Source organism: Rousettus aegyptiacus, unplaced genomic scaffold (genome assembly GCF_014176215.1).
Source record: "Rousettus aegyptiacus isolate mRouAeg1 unplaced genomic scaffold, mRouAeg1.p scaffold_m13_p_4, whole genome shotgun sequence".
Lineage (NCBI taxonomy): Eukaryota > Metazoa > Chordata > Mammalia > Chiroptera > Pteropodidae > Rousettus > Rousettus aegyptiacus.
The window spans coordinates 152,394,512-152,410,458 of record NW_023416307.1 but is presented as its reverse complement, the minus strand read 5'-3'; the positions used below and the strand labels follow the sequence as shown (position 1 = coordinate 152,410,458).

At 46.1% G+C, this 15,947-nt stretch overlaps 1 protein-coding gene and 1 pseudogene across 9 annotated transcripts in view; one reads left to right on the top strand and one right to left on the bottom strand.

Moving 5' to 3' along the window:
- ZNF445 (zinc finger protein 445) overlaps positions 1-15,947 on the top strand; it is a 39,847-nt gene that overhangs the window by 5,889 nt on the left and 18,011 nt on the right. Inside the window, exon 1 of one of the 9 annotated variants that reach the window (XM_036218906.1) lies at positions 11,185-11,281. The exons of 7 other annotated variants lie outside the window; for them this stretch is intronic. The gene's annotated coding sequence lies outside the window, so the exon portion shown is untranslated. Of the gene's footprint in view, positions 1-11,184; positions 11,282-15,947 lie in introns of those variants that run through there. One more of the 9 variants, XM_036218911.1, reaches the window with a different exon arrangement.
- On the bottom strand, positions 67-8,063 carry LOC107509050 (annotated as a pseudogene).

Sequence of the window (15,947 nt, the reverse complement as noted above, 5' to 3'; positions counted from 1 at the left end):
GTTTGAAACATGCTGTTTCTTTAACATTTTATTTTCCAAATTTAAGGAAATCTTTTTTTTCTCTTAAGCTATGTACACCTTATAGTAATTTAGTAAATTATACCTTTGTAAACAATTAAAATATTTATGTTTTTCTCCTTATTCGATCTCTCCAGAATTGTGAAACTTAAGTATTTTTATTTTTATGGACTACAGTTGCTTGCATAAATTCAATAACAATCTGTTCTTCATGTAACAGAACAGAAATGGAAACATTATATTACCTTGGAATGTTTTATTTAAAAACGAGGTGCAAAAAATCAGATATCACCAGACATTTTTAAGATACTAAGGTTGATTTCATGGAGCCAGTAAAGCCCCTGATATCTTGCTTATTGGGTTCCAGACTTCCTGGCAGCCCCAGGAATATCAAGATATTTTGGAACTTCAAGAGATGAAGAATTCACTCAAATCTATAGGTATTTCAGGCAACATCTGGCAAGTCCTTTCTTTGGCTTCCTAGCCTCAAGAGACTTAAAAATCCAGTATAAGATTTCTTATAAGTTTCGGCAAAGCAGACTTTTAAGAAGCTTATGTGGTCAATCACTATTCTTGTTGTACTTAGGTAACAAGCTACGTTTAATACAAGTAGACTTACTTTGTTAACAAATTAGTCTTCCTGTGATTATCTTTGCTAAACGTGGGGGTAATTGTAAAGATAAAAGTTATGTTTTAGTAAAAGTACTATAACATACTTTTGTGAATATCGTTCTAGTCCTATTCATGGTCTTTGAGGTTTTGTTATCTACTTGTAAACTGGATTGCCTCCTGAATTCCTCTGGGTTTCCTAAATATCTGGCTACAAGTCTCCAAATTAATCTTTCCAATTTTCTCCTATTCTTCTGACTTGGAACCTAAAAAGAAAGGCTGCCTTTGAACCTCATTGGAAGGACCATACCAGATCCTCCTTAAGACTCAGGCCAAACTTCAGGGCCTTAAACCTGGGGGCCACATCTCCCAGTCAAAAGGGCTTCTGCAGGCTCTGACCTGCACACTGGCTGAAGAGCTAAAATTGAATAGGGAGGTTCCTCCCCAGAAGCAGAGGACATCATGAGGGGCACAACTCTCCCAAGGTGACTGATCGAGATCTTCATCTCCAATATGAATCCTTTTATTCCTTTTGCCTTTTTGCTACTTGCTTTTTCTCACTGTTAACATGGGGGAAACAATCCTCTTTAACCTTTGCAACTATTGCTAAATCTAGTCCCAGGGCCATAGATACACAACAGAAGTCCCTAGACTTTTTTGCTGAGGTGGTTTTAGAAAATATAATTGCTTTAAATTACTTATTGTCTGAACAAGGAGGAGTCTGTGCCATAGCAAATACCTCCCACTGTACCTGGATCAAACCCTGTGGTACTATAGTAAATACAAAAAATGAACAAGCCACTTGGCAAAGACAAAGTTGATACCTCCTCAGGTACATTCTTTTATTAGATATGAACTAGTTTGTTCCATGGGGACCCTGGCTAAGGAGCATATTTCAATGTCTTGGTATTATCTTTCTCCGCTATCACTGTGGTCTCCGTGGTTCATTGTGTTCCCTCAAGGGTCTTAAATACACAGCTACAGACATCAGCAGTACATCTAATGTACTCTTACTGTGTTTGGAGAAAGGGAAACAAAATGAATAATGAACAGCCGAAACAATTCCACAAATCTCATATCAAAACCTACAAGTTTCACATTGTGGCAAGAATAGCTTAAACCTAATGGTGACTAAGTGATGCTAACACCAAATTTTGGTCATGAAAGCTAAACCAAAGTCAATCTCTGTAAATGCCTTGAGGTTAAGTAAAACAACCAATCACAAACAGCCAACCAGGCTTCCCAAATAATGCTTAATCTATAGTCAGTTTCATTGCTTTGCTTGCTCATCTTCTCTATAAAAACCTTGCCCCTAGTTCTTGTTGATGGATCACTCCTAACCAGTTCCAGTTTGACACTGCCTAATTTGAATTGATGTTTCATCAAATAAACTCTAAAAAACACTAACATTTCTTAATCTTTTTCTCTCGACTTATTCATATTCAGCTTTATTCTGACTTAACCATCTATCAAGAGTGCATGTTGAAAGAGTAGAAAAAAATAAGGGAACCCATTGAAAAGTTCCTTGGCAAGTGAGAGTGCAGGACATTAGGAACCCTGTTTAGGGAAAGAAATGTCCAGGTAATGGATGCCATTTTTGTCGATGATTCGAACACTGAAGGTTGGCAGATTCAGGATGAAGTGTTTCTGGAGCTCATCTAGACATTTTCTAAGAAGCTCTGAAGAAGAATTTTGAGGAATTCTCATCCAAAAGGCTAATCAGCTCTGTTCTACCTATGTAAATACGCTTGTTGCAAGAGCTCACTTGCATTCTGTCCTATTTGTCTAAGCAACGAATGTAACTGTTTGTACCTCTTAGCAGCTTCTACTTCCTATAATAATTTGTAGCCACCGGGAACTCCTGCCCTTCCACCAATGTTAGTACTTGCAGCCATAGCAACTCCCACCATTTGTAACAATCCGAGTTCAAACTAACCAATCAGCTTGTGTAAAATTCTGTATATAAGGAATGTTGCAACTGAGCTTGGGGCCCAGATCTTCAGAGCACTAGCTCCTCAGGGACCGTGCGTGCGTAATAAACCTGATTTCTCTTCTCCAAGTTACTACTTGGTTTTTCGCTGGTCTGATGTTGGAGCTTTTTCCACATCCTGGTGGGCTTTTGAACAAGCAAGCAAGCAGATTACAAAAGCAGAAGTTGGCTGTTAGCATCTCCAGTACCCTCTCATGTGAGATAGTTGGTGTGTAGTATCAATTCAGGGTACTGAGTGTCAGGAAGTTACCATAGTCATGAGCTGCAAGAGGGGGCCTTGGCTAAGGCTGCCAGGTAGTCCAAGTAGGAGAGCGCCGGGCCCTTATGCTCATTGTGTAGCCAGCCAGGAGGAGGTTGACGTGATATGAGGTCCAACGCCAAAGATAGACAGTGAGGTTTTGGCATGTGAAATTAGCTGCTGCTGTAAGAGACAATTCATAACTATTTCTCGTCTTATAAAGTTGCACATTTTTCTGAATATATTCTGCAAACTGTACAGTGTATCCCGCCTCTCCAACACATAGGAGTAAGATTTTTTCACTCATCTTAAACATCATGTCATGATTGTCCTTCATCTGGACAATATTGATAGCAGCACCCAGTCAGAGGCAACAAGGACATAGTTGGAGCCCTGGATGCTAATGAGATACTCCATGCTGGTGGGAGGACGGAGACTATAGTTTTGACAGAGTGAGGGATTCACCAGCTTCTCCATTGCACCAGTGAGATAGCACCACGGACCTGCCTTAATTGATCTTTTAAAAGTACATAATATTGGTGCTATTAAAGGGACATGGAAACCATCATGCACTACTAGTGAAAATACACACAGAGTATTTCAGTGATAAATCTGGTGTTGCAGAAAAGCTCCAAAATCAGACCAGCGAAAAACCAAGCAGTAACTCAGAGAGAAGGAGAGCTCGCATTTATTACATGTGGTCCCAGAGGAGCTAACGCTCTGAAGATCTGGGCCAAGAGCACAGTTGCAACATTTCTTATATACCAGAATTTTATACAAGCCAATTGATTAATTTGAACTCTGACCGTTACAAACGGCAGGAGTTGCTATGGTTGCAAGTAGTAACATTGGTAAAAGGGCTTGAGTTATGGGTTACTGATGGTTACAAGTTGTTACTGGAAGCGGGAGCTGCTAAGGTACAAAGTGCTACAAGAGGCAGGAGCTACTAGGGGTATAAGCAGTTACGTTTGTTACTTAGGTTGAGCAAAGTACAAGTGAGCTCTGCAAGTGAGCTCTTGCATGCAGCAAGCATATTTACAGAAGCAGAACACATGGCTGATTAGTTTTTAATGAAAATTCCTCAAATTTCCTTATCAGTGTTACTTGGAGAATGGTGTGAACACAATTGGACATGTAAAGATAAAGATCAGAATTGGTGCTTTCAGTTCAGGATCTCTCAAGTCAGCAAGGGACATAAGTGCTGTGGGGCGATCAATTCTAAGACCCACAGAGCCAATTGAGATGAATTATGAGCCTTTATGAGTTTTGTTATCTGCATCCTGGCAGCTGTCAGTTCTTTTTCTGGGGGCTGACGCCTGAAGATATCACTTCCTATCACTTCCCTGTAACTGGCTTACTGGAAAATTTTTCTACTCTTACATACCCCACTGGTTTTCGGGCAGCCTCCTTTGCTGTCTGATCAGCGAAGGAGTTGCCTTGTGTTACCTCAGAGCCCAAGTTCTGGTGCCCTGGGCAATGGATGATTTCCACCTTCTTTGGCAGCCAAATTGCCTCAAGAAGGGCTAGTATTTCTTCCTTATTCTTAATTTCTTTTCCTCCCGAAGTCAGTAGCCCCCTTTCCTTATTTAACACCCCATGTATGTGATGTATGTGTGCCGTGGCAAAGGCATACCTGCTGTCCATGTAGATGTTAACAGTCTTGTTTTCACCCCACCACAGAGCTTGGGTCACTGCTACTAGTTCAGCCCGCTAAGCTGAAGTTTCTTGGCTTAGGGCTTGTGCCCAGATGACAGTCTCAGTGGTAACTAACTACTGCAGCCTCGGCATACCTGACTCCTTCTGAGACAAAGCTACTCCCATCCGTAAATAGAGTGGCGTCCGGATTCAGCCAAGGGCTGTCTGTCAGGTCCGGTCTGGTGCAGGCGACATTCTCTAGGACCTCAAAGCAGTCATGTAGGGGTTGGCGAGGGTCATCGTCAGGTAGTAGGGTAGCTGGGTTGAGTACGGCAGTTTTCAGGAACTGTATGTGGGGTGAGTTGAGAAGCAGGACCTGATACTGGGTGATTCGAGCATTGGAAATCCACCGGTCCGGTGGACTGCGAAGCATTGACTCAACTGCGTGTGGGGCGATGATCTGGAGGGTGTGCCCTAATGTCAGTTTTAGGGCTTTCTTAGTGAGGATTGCAGTGGCAGCGATAGCCCTCAAACAATTGGGCCATCCTGCTGCCACGTTGTCCGATCTTTTGGAGAGGTATGCAACTGGTCGCTTCCGGGGCTCTTGGGTCTATGTCAGGACCCCTTTTGCGATTCCCCACACCTCGGTAACAAAGAGCTGGAATGGCTTTTCCAGGTTGGGCAGGGCTAATGCAGGGGCTGTGGTTAGAGCTGCCTCCAGGGTTTCAAATGCCTTCCTTTCTTCTTCTCCCCACTCTAGGTCCTCTCCTTTCCCTCTGGTACTAGTGTACAGAGGCTTAGCTATTTCTGCAAACCCCAGAATCCAAAGCCTGCAGTAACCTACTGATCCCAGAAACTCTCGAACCTGTCACTTGGTGCACAGCTGAGGTATCCTCAGAACAGCCTCGATCTGACTGGAGGACAGGGTCTTTTTCCTTTCTGTAGATTGTACCCTAGGTATGTCGCTTGGAGAGTGCAAAGTTGAGCCTGCTTAGCAGACACCCGATATCCATTCTTGTCTAACTCCTGGAGTAAGTTTTCAGTAGCCTGTTTACACTCTAATTTTGTTTCAGCTGCTAGCAAAAGATGATCAACATATTGTAGAAGTATTACCTCAGGGTGCTTCTGGTGGAATTCGACTAAGTCCTGACTTAGGGCTTCATCGAATAGGGTTGGGGAGTTCTTGAAGCCCTGAGGCAGTCAAGTCCAAGTCAACTGTCCTGAGTAAAGTCTGTCTGGGTCTTCCCATTCAAAAGCAAAGATAGGCTGGCTGGCCTTGGCCAGTGGCAGAGTAAAGAAGGCATCCTTCAGATCTAGGACAGTATATACTTGATGATTCAGGGGTAGCTGGCTGAGAAGAGTGTAAGGGTTGGGGACCATCAGGTGGATGGTCTCATCTCGCTTGTTAACCTCCCTGAGGTCCTGGACAGGTTGGTAGTCATCGGTGCTGGGCTTCTGTACTGGGAGCAAGGGAGTATTCCCAGGGGAGTGGCAAGGAACCAAGATTCCTGCCTCCGTCAACCTTCGAATATGGACAGCAATACCCACCCAGGCCTTCCGACTGATAGGGTGTTGACGTACCCGGGCTGGAGTAGCTGTGCTGGACAGAGTCACTATAATAGGAGGATGATGTGCTGTCAGGCCGGGGGGATTTGCCTCTGCCCAGACACCAGGAATCCTTTGTTGGAATTCAGTTAACAGGGGGTTTTTAGGCAAAACCCCCAGTGAGTTTGCTAGGGGCTCCTCTAGCAAAAGGTATTCCTCAGACAGTGGGCAGGTGAGTAGAATGGCCAGTGGGCCTGACCCGACAGTCAGTTCAGGATGTCCTTCCTTGAAGGAAACTGTGGCCTGTAACTTCTGTAGCAAGTCTCTACCCAGCAGTGGGTATGGGCATCCTGGCATAACTAGAAATGAATGGGTAAGTGTTCCTTTTCCCAGATCTGTTATCCTGGCTTGGGTCCAACGGTAAGATTTCCCTTGTCCAGTGGCCCCTTATATAAGTGTCTTTTCCTTTGAGAGTGGGCCCTGGGTGCTCTGTAGGACAGAGTAGGTAGCTCCTGTGTCTACTAGGAAGTTCACAGGCTTGTCCCTGACTTGTAAAGTTACCCTAGGCCCCCAGGGGCGTATAATGTAAGAGCCCCGACCTCCTCATTTTGCATCCTCAAAGAGGACAAGGGGAGGCCTTCTTCTTGGGGGCTTGTACTTTTTTAGGGCACTCGTCCTTCCAATGTCCCTTTTTCTTGCAGTATGCACATGGGTCCTTCTCTAACCCGACTCTCTTAGGTCCATTGTTCTCCCTGGGTACCTGTCCCCTGCCCCTGCCTTTTCCTGGCGGTCCCTTTGGCTTGGCTCCTTGCATGGTTGCAAGCAGGACCTTGGTCATCTTCTTAGTCTGTGCTATATCTACCTCATCTCTATTGTTGAACACTCGTTGGGCTATCTTGACCAGCTCAGACAGGTTCTTCCCTTCAAACCCTTCCATCTTCTGTAGTTTCTTTCTAATATCTGGGGCCAACTGACTGACAAAGGCTAAATTCACAGCCCTCCTATTATTAAGGTCCTCTGGGCCAATAGGGGTACACAACCGGTATGACTCTGAGAGTCATTCCAGGAATGCTACTGGTGACTCATTCTTAGTTTGGATGACCTATCTTACCTTAGATAAGTTAGTGGGTCATCTGGCGGCAGACTGGAGGCCCTGGAGCAGAAGCTGGCGATACCGTTGGAGAGCCTCTTTACCTTGGTCAGTGTTGGGGTCCCAAGGTGGACGGGTGTTCGGGAGAACATGTTGGATGCGGGCCGGATCAGTGGAAGGCTGCCCATTGGGCTCTAATACCACTTTTGCAGCCTCCCTCAGGATCCGCTCCCGTTCCTCTAAGGTAAACAGGACCCAGAGGAGTTGCTGATAATCGTCCCAGGTCGGCTTGTGGGTAAAGAAAATAGTCTCTAGGAGAGAGGTTAACCCCTGGGATTTCTCTGAGAATGAGGGGTTCTAGTGTTTCCAATTGTACAGATCACTGGTAGAGAAAGGGACATAGACCGTGAATGGCCTCTGGGTTTCTCCCCAAACTGGGGGAGCTAATTGCTGGAGTGGGGCCAGGACTGCCGCCTGGTTCAAAGAGTCAGGAGCAGGATCAGGGTCTTGTGGGGGCCGGTACACAACCCCAGTGCGGGTGGAGGAGGACTCTGGAGGGGTTCTGCCTCCCCGTTAGATGGAGACAGGAACGGGTTACGAGGGGAGTAAGGGGGAGGACTAGTGATCTCGGGGTCCTCAGGGGGTGCCTGTGAGACAGGGTAAAGGGAGTTAGGTGTCTGTCCGGACGGTTTCTCTTTTTGCCCCTTTGGTGTGGAGAGAAGGACAGGCTTGGGAGTTGCCTTCGATTCTATTCCGCCACGGCAGTCCTTCACGTATTTGGGGGCATCAGAGACAATAGCAATCCACACATCGATGTACGGAGCCTGATCAGGGTGGCCAGAATTTTCGTAGGCAATACCCCACAACTGAAAGGCTGTTTGCAGGTCAAGTGACCCCTCTGATGGCCGCCCTGTTCCAAATGTGGGCCGATCTAACTGGCAGAACCTCTGAAGGTCAAAGGGAGTGACACTAGCTCCGTAGGCGTGGGCTCGTCTCCTGAAATCCTTAACATGGTTAAGGAGGCACTGAAGGGGGTAGGACGATTTGAGGAAGAAGCCTGACCCATGTTAGTAAAAACAGGCAAGAAAAGAGAGAATCCCCACAAAAGCCAAATAAGCCAGGGCTAGGATCAGCCTCTGACCTAGCATCCAGTCGGACGGGGCCACGGAGGCCAGACCTAAGGAAAGAATCAAAATAAGTAGACTTATGAAAACCAAGGCAATAGGAGGGCAACAGTACATTTGACCAGTCCAGACAGACAGACACAATACAGACAGACAAGACAAACTGCAGGTAACACAAAATGCTAGCGTACCCAGAAACCTGAATACCTGAAGTCAAGTCTGACGTCTCAGACCTTGACCGAACTAGGGAAGTATTTCTGCGTGTAGCCTTCCACTAGTTCCCTTTAGGGCCCACTGACAGACAAACCCAAGTGCAGTCTGACTCACCGGTGAAGCGCTCCAGATGGCTCGTGCCCAATTGTTACAGAATTGAACCTTTTTGTCCACCTGCCCTCCTGGGCGAGTCTACCTGGCGTCCGGGGCTGAGGAACGTCTCTCACAGCTGTCCCCTGGACGGGGCAGGCCTTTGCCCAAGGCAGCTGGAGTCGTGGGTCTTAGCAGATCTACCCCTCTGGAGAGACCTAGCTGGGGGCTCCAAATGTTGTGGGGCGATCAATTCTAAGACCCACGGATCCAATTGAGATGAATTATGAGCCTTTATTAGCTGGCCGGCGAATGACTCTCTACCACGCAGGGTCAGAGGAGATCAGCCCTGAGCTTCCAGAGGAGGCAGTTTATAAAGCCTAAAACCACATCCCGGTGGGCTTTTGAACACGCAGGCAAGCGGATTACAAAAGCAGAAGTTGGCTGTTAGTGTCTTGTACGAGGATATCTGTTTCCGGGGGACATCTAAATCTTCGATCCAACAGGGCCTTGCAGGCAGTTTTGTTATCTGCATCCTGGCGGCTGTCGGTTCTTTTTCTGGAGGCTGGTGCCTGAAGATATCACTTCCTATCACTTCCCTGTAACTGACTTACTGGAAAATTTTCCACTCTTATAATAAGATCTATAAAAACATGACTGGTGTAGGATAAATGGATGAACTGTCATGCCTTCTCATATTTACTTGGACTCCAACAAAAAATAGACAGCGAGTAAATGATCTTGCTGCTTTTTCTGAAATTACTGTCATCAGACTTGAGGCTCACACCAAGAGGGCTGAAACTGCGCATCAGGGAAATGCCTTGGCAGGCTTTCACGCACATGCAGCAGCAACGGAAGCTATAAGGGTAGTGAAAAATGTGAATAAAGTCCATTTCGCTTTTGAAAAATGACCCTTTGTTGACAGACTTTGCCATTTGTCATTTTGAGGTCCTTGCAACATGGTAACAGTGCTCCTGACTCAGAGAAGTCATGATGGGCAAACAATGGTTGTAAATTCAGTGCTATGCGAGACCCGAGGTGGCCACTGGGTTCTTCCCAGCTTCCTGGCAAACCCTGTCTTCTGGTTCTTGCATTCATTCAGCCACCATGGTGCAACTCAAATTGTAAATAAATAACGGTAGGGAGACTTCTATAAAATTTTGAAAACTATTTCTACCAATCTATGATGTTTCAGGTTCATAATCCTGGAAAAACTTTTTGTTTCCAGAGACCTCAAAACTCTTCCCTCTGGACCATTTGAGTCCCGGCAACTGGACTTCATTCAGTTGCCATATAGTATAGGTTAGGAATAAGTTCTTGCTTTTCTATGTATGTTTCCTGAATTGGATGAAGCCTTCCCTTGTCACAAGACTGACACCCTCACAATGGCAAAGAAATTTGGAAAATGTGTTACTCACTTGGGGTATACCCTCCACAATATCTAGCGACAGAAGCAACTTTTTCACTGGGAGAATCATGAGTTAACTAAAACCTTGCAAACTTCTTGGAATTTTCACTATCCCTTATCACCTTTAATCATCAGGCAAGATTGAAAAGACTAATGGAATTAGCAAACAAACTCAAAATCTCTGAACTCACTGAAATTGCTTGACTTCTTGACCTAAGAAATTCCCTCTGGCCTTGCTGATTGTTAAAGAACAAACTTTGAATTTTAAAATTTGAAATTCACGCATTCGTAATCTGGGCAACATCTAGTCTAGCAGATAAAAAGGTGTTCTGAAATGCATTACAAGACAAGAGGTTTTACAGGCAAAAGGGAGCAGAAACCAGGAAGTTATGGTTGGCAAAAGGTGGATTGTTTATTGCAAGGTTACTTTCCTTATAGGGATGGGCTGCAGTTATGTATCAGGCAGATTATATAGCTAATGCTGACCAGAAGATTCCTGATTAAAATTTCGTTTCTGAGAGTCAAAACTGTAAATAAGTGTCAGTTTGCTAATATGGGATTTAGCATAAGCAACTCTCCTTTTTGTTGTCTTTCACAAGGCAAAAATTTCCTGATCAGCATTAGTTAGGTAATCTGTCTGAATAATCCCTGTCATCCCCTATAAGAATGTAAAAATTGACTCAGTTGACTCTTGTACTTTAACAGGAGAAAACAGCGGGAGGTGTGGGAAGGTAAAGTTGTGGGTGCCTGTGGTTGAGAATGAGAAAGTACCCCCAGGGTGTGGTGGTGATGCGGTAAGAAGTCCTCCTGGAAACTAGCCTCCCTTAGGATCTGCTTCCCCTCATTGAAGGGGGCCCAGGAAGTAACCACAGACAGCTTAACACCCCCTCCTTGCTGTAACTGGTCAGCTAGATATTACTGGTCCCTGTTTTGACCCCGAGCTTTGGAGCCTAGTCTTCTTTGGGGACTGGGGGACCCAAGGAACCAGACCGGGGGGCCCATGCACACACATTGGGAGGGAGGCGGGGAAACAGGCTAAGGCCGACAGAGGTCTAGGACAGTGGAGGGCAGGTGTCCTGTGAGGAAGGTGAGGTATGTTGGGGACGAGCACCAGGTGGCTCAGAGAGGCTGGTCAGCACTGCCTTGAGACCAGAGAGCAGCCGAGACGTTGGCCCTCCTAGATTCCTAGAGAGGCCGCCGGTGGGGGGGACGGGGGTTGGGCCCGAGGCGGAGACGCGCGTGCGCGACCCGATCCGGCGGCGAGACAAGCACGGGGCCGACGGTGCGGCCCTGGCAGCGACTGTGGCGGCCGCGGGTGTCGGTGAGCGGCCTGGCGGGGCGCGGGCGGCGTCGGGGGCTGCTGTGCTGGCGCGGGGTGCGGGGGCGCGGCGAGGGCGCCGGCCTGGGCCGCGGCGGGAGCGGGGGGCTGAGGGCCGGCCTGGAGGCGGCGCCCGCGGCGGGCTGGGCTGGCCGGGCGCCCCGTCCCCGCCGGGCGAGGGCGGATCTGGGAGCGCCTCGCCGCCCGGGGCGCAGAATTCGGAGTGGAGGTTTCCATGCTTTCTCTCTTCTCCCAATAATGCAAACAAAGCGTACTCATTACTGGCGGGTAGGTGACGCGGGTGGGTGTAAGAAAAGTAAAAGTCACTGCAATCCGCAGATGTTTTCGGCAGGAAGCTTCCGACATTTAAAAACGTGTGCCATATTATGCCAACTCATATCTATGTATTTATTACGAAATGGGATCATACTGTTGCTCTTAAAAACATAATATGGTGATAAAATAAGACCGTGATGAAATACACTTTTGTCATATTATGCATAAAAATGTACTGTTTTAACCAGTTAAGGTATAATTCAGTGGCGTCAAGTACATTCATACAGTTGCATTTTCGAAAATTATATTATCTGCAATTTGCGGACTGCATTTGTTCATATACGGGTTAATTTTGGTGCTAGCATGATGACACCGCTAAGACTTATTTTTGCAAGTATCATTAAAAGGGAACATTTTGTTTGCAGTTTATTTCCCATAATACACAGTAGAGGAGGCGGTAAGTGCTCAACAAGTGATATTTGTGGAGAAAAATAGCAAAATCGTGTTTATTAGGATTATTGTCTGTTCTAAAAATGAAAGTCGTATGTAAATGCAGTTTTTAAAACATAAGCTATATCTCCAACTTAAGGGTACTGTACAGTCCACTGACTTGATAGGCCTAAGAAATCAAGAATGGTCTCCTTCCTAAGTTAAAAGTGGTGACCAGGAAAGAACACCATCCTGTTCCAAAGCGCATAGAGTTCAAAAGTGAAGACTCATTAATGTTAGTTGGTTATTTTGCAAGGAAATGACAGGCAGTGGTGTCAGCCATATTTTGATTCAGGATTTTAGGGAACGTGCCTCTGTTACACACACGTGGATGTCTGTGTGCATAGTTAGGGACTGACTCGTGACGCTGTTCTTACTGTTACGTTAATGGTGAAGGAAGGCAGACGAGTTTTGGTTTGAAAAGTGATCCTTCCCGTAAGCTGAAAAGATGGGAATGTATTTTACAAACCTCAGAATGTACTTAAAAGGAGAACCGACGCAAGCTTCAGAAACACTTGACCGTTCACTGTTAAGTTTTCCATGGCTCCTGTATCAGGAAACATCAGTGTACAAGCCTTCTGTGATTTCAGAGAGTTGCTTGAGAGGAAAAATGCATAAAGGGTAGAAAAACTGACTTACCTTTCTGTGCAGTCTTCAGTATTTTTATATCGGAAAGAATCTGAAAGGGCTTCCTCAGGCGACTCATGATGTGCTCTCAGGATTGAATTTTTGAGCTTACACTTTCCCTACCGTGAGCTTAGACCTCTTACCTCCTTCCTTGTTTTATTATACTGCATACATAGCACCTGTCACCCACGTGTTTTATTTCATTCTCTTCGTGGGAGGTCCTCGACATCCTTGCAGAGTTAATCCTAAATATCTAAGATAGAAATAAATTGGAAAAAAAACCTCCCAAAATGGTAAAAACTCAGAGTGCTTCCATTTAAAACCTTTCATTTTGAATGATTGTAGACTTAGGGTTGCAGAATTATACAGAGTTCTCTAACACACTTACTTAGTTTACCTAAAGTTAATATCTTGCATAACCATGGTACAGTCATCCAACTTAATTTCTAATGATACAATTTGATAATTAACTGCTGACTTTAATCAGAGTTCATCGGTTTCTTACTATTGACCTTTTTATGTCCCAAGATCCAGTGTGGAATTTTGCATTTATTTAGTCATCAAGTTCCTTTTTCTCTTTCAACCCGTGGCCTTTCTCAAGTCTTTTTAATTTTTTTTTTAATGACCTTGACACTTTTGAAGTATTTTGTATTTGTATTTTCAGAATGACCCTCACTTTGGCTTTTTTATGTTTTCTCTGCTTAGATTGAGGATGATGTCGATATATGTTATTACTGGTGATATTAATCTTGATTTTGGGGTGTCTACCGAGTTTGACTAGTGTAAACTACTGTCTTTCCTTTTTAATTCGTATGTATTTGGGGGAAGATACTTTGAGACTTTGCTTAGAAATGCCCTGTTTCTCCTTAATTGTCATTCACCAATTAGCATTCCTTGGAGGGTCCTGCCTGCGGCAGTTATTGCTATAATGTCCTAATGGTGACTTTCATTTCTGTTTTCATTTCTCTTCATTTCCACATTTATTAAGTGGAATTCTTTGTGAGGAAGAGTTGTGCCTTCTCCCTCTTGTTTGTTTATTCGATTATTTGCCTCAGTGCGTGACGTTGGATGTGTCACTTAGTCTTTGGCCTCCGATGCGGTGCTGTTATTTACTCTGTTACCCAGATCGTTTCAGCTGTGGCCATCGGAGCTCTTTCTGGTTGGCTCCTGTTTCCCCTTGCAGCGCGCCATCTTTTTTTGTGCCGTTTCCCTGACTTTCAGGCAGCACAGAACCCTCATCTTGTACCTTCCCTCCCCCAGCCCTGGAATCCAGCACCTCTCCAAAGATCCCTTCCGGTTCTGTATGTTGGGAAATGGGATGTGGAAGTCAAGTTTTGGGCACCAGATTTGAGCTCATCTCTTGACGTATTTGTGTAAGTCTTCTTTCAGCATTTTACATACGAACTGGAAGCAGAGTTTCTTAGTTGCGACTGCTTAATGAGAATTTTAGAAGGGAAAACAAACAAACAAAATTATGTCGCCTATGAATGAAGGAGCAAAATAACAAAAAGAAGAAAAAGTCCTTGAAAATGCCCAGAGGATTGCTTGGGATTTTCCCAGTTGTTTTCAAAGACATTTTCCTTGTGGGAATGCGAGTGGGTTAAGGTGCGAAGCTGTGGGAGCCGAGGCCCGGTCCAGGTCCGGGCCCAGGTCTGTGGTAGAATCTGCACAGCCGATGAATGGAGCTCTTCTTCTGTCCTCAGTGTCTGGGAGGGACCTGGCGGGACCCTGAGACTTAGGGTACCTGGATGTAACTGGGCAGGTTCAGCTCACTGGCCCCCACCCCCTTCCTCGGCTGAGTCTCTCCGTGCAAGTTAGCAAGCCCGGGGGGCTTTAGCTTTTCCGTGTTGGTGGCCGCAGAGGCTGGGCTCGCTCGCTCTTGGCTGAAGACCTGGAATCCTTCGCCACATGCCCAGGCAGGCACCGTGGTTCCTGTGTGTCAGTCTTCTCATCACGTCTTTCCAAATGCTTCACCGACCTCTTGGACGTTTCTGCGCAGCTGCCTCGGAACAGGCCCGCCTGGAGCTTGTGTTCGGTGCCAATTTCATGGGGGTCTCCCAGTCCTGAGATGGGGCATTGCCATGTGCGTTTCCCGCTGGGCGCGTCTTTTCAGGATGCTTCTCTGGCCTCAGGTTCATTGTGTTTGGCTTCACCCTTAGCAGCTCGCTAGTCCTTTCCATACGTTAGTTTTCTGCCTCTTCTGCGGGCTGTCCTGCGAGTCGGCTGGGAAAGCGTCTGCCCCTCTCTGTGCCTTTGCGGTCCCTCCCGAGCAGCTTCCTGTCTGTGCTGCGGGAGCTCGGCGAGGCTGGAGCCCGCCGCCCTGGCTCCCGAGGCACCGTTTCCTCTTGTGCCTTCTGTCGTCTGGTGTGTCTTCCAGGCCGTTTTCATAGGCCTTCAGATGTTTATCACTCCTCTCGTGTTCCTTTGCTTTTGTTTTCTTTGAAAACATCCTCTTACCTCGCCCGCTTTCTTCAGAGCGAGGCTTCATTTCCCTGCTTAACTGGGCCGCCTCCTCCGTGCCCCCGACCCTTGGTGTAGTTCTTCGCCTGCCCTGGAACTGGGCTGGAGTTTCTCCCTGGAGCTGGGTGATGGCGTGCTCCGGCGTGAGTGTTCTCGCTATCTCAGTTACGGTCACGTGTTCCTCGTACGCCCTGGCAGCACTTGCTGAGTCCCTCAGACGTTGAACAGGTATCATTTCATGATGAATGTGAGAGAGGATGGCTTTTGTTATATGGTGGTGTCGTGGGTGTCTTACGGTGGTCGGCAGTGGAGGCTGCCGTGGTTTCAGGGGAGATGACTGTGGTCATCTATGATTTAGTGAACAGAGTAATGGGCCATTTTGCTATAGGTGCCATGGTCTACCTTTCCATCTCACACTTTTTTGTAGGTTTGTTTTGTTTTAACATCGTCTTTCTTTCATTTTTATGTGGTTGTATCATGTTTCTGTTGTGCAGCATTTTAACTGAGGTTTGTGTATAGTGCATCGTGCTCACCACCAAAAGTCTAGGTCTGTCTGTCACCATATAGTTGACTTGCTTTACCGTGTATTTCGTTTTTTTTTTTTTTTTTTTTTTTTTTTTTTAGTGTAGACAGTTATCCAGATTTGAGCTGCAAAGAGAAACACCCAGAAGGGCACCGATGTGGTCGCCGTGAGCCCCGATAGACCCTCAGAGGAGCTCAGAACCCCCAACATTCTGGCCCAGAAACACAGGTCTTCCTCCTTCTAGGAAAGCATGCTCAGACCAAACCCCGTTTGTCGTCAACCTAATTCTACCCT